The sequence below is a fragment of the Pecten maximus genome, chromosome 19, assembly GCF_902652985.1.
Source record: "Pecten maximus chromosome 19, xPecMax1.1, whole genome shotgun sequence".
NCBI classification, from domain to species: Eukaryota; Metazoa; Mollusca; class Bivalvia; order Pectinida; family Pectinidae; genus Pecten; species Pecten maximus.
The window spans coordinates 9254217-9258929 of record NC_047033.1 but is presented as its reverse complement, the minus strand read 5'-3'; the positions used below and the strand labels follow the sequence as shown (position 1 = coordinate 9258929).

At 31.5% G+C, this 4713-nt stretch overlaps 1 long non-coding RNA gene across 1 annotated transcript; it reads left to right on the top strand.

The window, feature by feature from the left end:
* Positions 1-1530: 1530 nt before the first annotated feature.
* On the top strand, positions 1531-4397 carry LOC117317551. The gene is made up of 2 exons (XR_004530196.1): positions 1531-3315; positions 3349-4397. It is a non-coding gene; the product is annotated as an uncharacterized LOC117317551 (long non-coding RNA).
* The last annotated feature ends 316 nt before the right edge of the window (positions 4398-4713 follow it).

Sequence of the window (4713 nt, the reverse complement as noted above, 5' to 3'; positions counted from 1 at the left end):
CATTGACCATAACAATACAACCGCTCTCCATAACACGCCTCGGGATCGTCATTTGGTCCTCGAAAGCATACAGCTATACCATTTTAGACCTATATCTAGATCATTTTATGATTTAATTTTTTGTACTTTTTCTTTATTAAATTTGTTAACTCATTATGCATTTGCTCGTAGACGAGATAATTGCTTTTCTCATCTGCAACTCATAATTAAAAAAAAATACGTATTTCTGGAAAGCTGTCATACAAGTATAGCAACACCAAAATTACCCAACATCAGTATTTCTGTAATGTTGTGATATCAACAATAATGTCGAACAATAATAACAATTCCCAGCGACTCACAGCAATGTTTAACGTTTTCTTTCACTTGAAAGTTCAGAAGCCCAATCAACAGATTCCCCTTGCGGACAAACTAGCCGGAAAAATTTAACATAACTAGGTATATAGAGTAAGGGTACGTGATTTCGTACAGGACGTGATTTCGTACAATAAATTGCTTTTTCTTATTTTTCAATCGATCGTCTACGATGGAGGTTTGAAATCGTTCCCACGGTAAACTACCGCCATAATACCTCTTCGGTGATGCTAAATATAGAATAACCTCGTTTTCAAAAGGGCACTAGAATTTGCATATTGTCGTCTGCAGAATGGGACCGAGGTAACTTAAAAACATAAATTGAAAAATAATCTAGCCAGCTGACCTGTGATAATTGTGTGATTATTGAAAACAGATAATATTTTACCATTTTCATCAAAAATATTTTAATAAGAAGCCCCAATAATTTAAATAACACCGTATATTGACGTACAAGTCCAATCATCGACAGGGCAGATATCGAAGGGACTATTCATTATTCCGAAAATGGTTGACATAATTATTTGTTTTTTGGTCTTAAAAACTGCACGGAGCTTTAAAATTGTTTATAACAATTCCAGCCAGATAATCCTTAAAAAATATATGTATTGTAGTTGCTGTATTCCCACAGAACAGGTCGATGGCATCACAAAAAGTGAGACGTTTTTAAAAAAAGTTCATATTTCTATCAAAAGGCATTTCTATTGTTTGAAAATCGGCAGACCTGGTTAAAATATGCTGAATTAAATCTACATATGCTAACATTTGACATATTTTCTTAGAATCACACATTTGAAGGGTGTACGAAATCACATTCCCAAATGCAAATATGTTTAAAAAGTGTACGAAATCAGATAACAGTTACCTTCACTCTATAGGGAAATAAATAAACGGCGATGCGCGAGACCCGATTTCAGTCTTGCAACAAATCGTCATCTTTTGAAGTAGGCATGTATGTGAGAACGCATTGGTCAAGCAGATTTTAAAGAATAACCAACACTTTGTCATAAAACATCCACAATATTGGCACGAAGTGAAAGTTTTCGTTAAAACCTGGCGATTTCATGCAAGGTTAAAAGAAGGAGTCGGGTGTTCTAATCCATATTCCCCTCCTCCAAAGTAAACTGATAACACGGAATTCGCCTGTGGACATTAACTACAGAAAACAAGTTTCTTTTCAAAGTTTTTATTTCTTTGATAATAATAAATTGATATTTTGCTCACTCGGAACGAATATCATCTGGATAGCATACCTAGCAAAATACTCATTCCTTGGGGATGAGAACCATACAAAGGGGGTGATTACAACATTCATATATTAAATATCACCAGGACATAGCTAACATTCAATAAATAGGCATAACACAATCAATGACGTCATCAATTCTGAGGATTGGTACAACATCAATACAAATTGCTCCCAATTAGAGGAGTGTCGAATAAAAAAACTATTTATAGATATTTATCCGTGTGGCATGAATCACAACATCAAATAAGAATGGGGATTTGATAATGTACAGACGGGTTCTATTATCAAATACATATAACAAACACAATTTGTATATATTACATATTTTAGAGATATCTTGCAACATCTTCAAAATCGGTATTAACCAATATAAATTAAAAACGGACATATTTGTAGGTTCTAATTCATCAACGTTCTTATGAAGACAATAGCAAAATGACAGGCCAAAGGAAGAAAGAAATTTCACAACTTGAGATTTCTTTATTGGTCTAAGCTAAATTCAACAAATTACCCATATTTAGTATGTTTGTGAAAATGGGTGCATAGCCATGACGAATAGATTACCGTAATTTTATTTAAGCGGTAAGTTTATTTTAGCGGTAATTTTATTTTAGCGTTAATGTTATTTTAGCGTTAATGTTATATTATTTTAGGGGTAATTTTATTTTAGGGGTAATTTTATTTCATTGAAAATGTTATAGTTGAAATCTTATTTTAGCGAAAACGTTATTTTAGTGAAAAAATGTGTTGGCAGAAATCTTATTCGAGTTAAAACTTTTTAAAATATCTAGTGGAAATCTAACTTTTTATGGAAATCTTAGTATGATACATTACCAGGAAGCATACCAGATACCATTCTTACCAAATTTATGTAGAAATTTTCAAAATAAAAAATTGCATTAACACAATATGTGCACTTCTGCAAAACAAATGCTCACACAATTTAATTGAAAGAAAGTCAAAAGTATAAAATTTGTGTTGAAGATTTGAGCTACACTATGTTCTTAGGTAAAGTTTTCACAATACTATGGAATCTGTGTTGGAGATTTGGGTCAAGTAAAGCAGAAAAAATATGTTTACATTTTAAATATATCCATCTGCAATATCTATCTTATTTCTATATTTTCCTTTAGAATAACTTTACTTTGTGACTCTATGCAAAATGAACACATTTCTGATTTGGCATTGGTGTTCAACACTGTTTTCAACTTGAATTTACACATCATTATGCTCCCCAATAAAGACAATATAATTATACATATACACAATAATCTATCTTAGATTTGAACAGAGTTTGTATTCTGTTGCATCTTATCGAAAAAACACTGATAGTCAGCCCACCACAAAACTTCACAAGAATCCAGTAAAACACAAATAGCTTATCAACCACTCTATCTGTAAAGCCTGCAGCAGTCTAGAGTGATTTCAGTAACAAACAAACAACAACAGCTCTAGGCATACACTTATCAATATATACATAAATACACAACTGACAATACTATTGCTGAACATTTTACTTTGACACCAAAATTGTATTTTTGAAGAATTAGGATTTCTAATACCTACACTTTTGCATTTTGCAGTAAAATTTGATGCAATGAATGCATCAAAAACAGCCATGGGGAATTGGGCTTTCAATGCAAGTTTGACGACATTATTGGGAATTCTGTGCAGGGAAATTTGAACACTGCAACCATTTCACCGACACGTAGGTGTATACAACAAAAGATCAGAATGATACGTAGGTGTATACAACAAAAGATCAGAATGATACATAGGTGTATTCAACAAAAGATCAGAATGATACATAGGTGTATACAACAAAAGATCAGAATGATACATAGGTGTATACAACAAAAGATCAGAATGATACATAGGTGTATATACAACAAAAGATCAGAATGATACATAGGTGTATTCAACAAAAGATCAGAATGATACATAGGTGTATACAACAAAAGATCAGAATGATACATAGGTGTATATACAACAAAAGATCAGAATCATACATAGGTGTATACAACAAAAGATCAGAATAATACATAGGTGTATTCAACAAAAGATCAGAATGATACATAGGTGTATACAACAAAAGATCAGAATGATACATAGGTGTATTCAACAAAAGATCAGAATGATACATAGGTGTATACAACAAAAGATCAGAATGATACATAGGTGTATACAACAAAAGATCAGAATGATACATAGGTGTATTCAACATAAGATCAGAATGATACATAGGTGTATACAACAAAAGATCAGAATGATACATAGGTGTATACAACAAAAGATCAGAATGATACATAGGTGTATTCAACAAAAGATCAGAATGATACATAGGTGTATACAACAAAAGATCAGAATGATACATAGGTGTATACAGCAAAAGATCAGAATGATACATAGGTGTATTCAACAAAAGATCAGAATGATACATAGGTGTATACAACAAAAGATCAGAATGATACATAGGTGTATACAACAAAAGATCAGAATGATACATAGGTGTATACAACAAAAGATCAGAATGATACATAGGTGTATACAGCAAAAGATCAGAATGATACATAGGTGTATTCAACAAAAGATCAGAATGATACATAGGTGTATACAACAAAAGATCAGAATGATACATAGGTGTATATACAACAAAAGATCAGAATCATACATAGGTGTATACAACAAAAGATCAGAATGATACATAGGTGTATTCAACAAAAGATCAGAATGATACATAGGTGTATACAACAAAAGATCAGAATGATACATAGGTGTATACAACAAAAGATCAGAATGATACATAGGTGTATTCAACAAAAGATCAGAATGATACATAGGTGTATACAACAAAAGATCAGAATGATACATAGGTGTATATACAACAAAAGATCAAAAAACACTTCTCTTAACATCTGTAGAATAAATTTTGATAGTGACTACATTTTTCCATTTCAAATTGACTCATGATTTAGGTCCAGAACAAGAAGTTTTCAATAAGGCCTCGTTTATCATCAAGTTCTTTGGACTTTTGAAAAGTATATTCAAACAATATCATTTGTCTTATTGGTTGAAAAAAATAATATTCTTTTTAAAATTTTTGAAGTAAA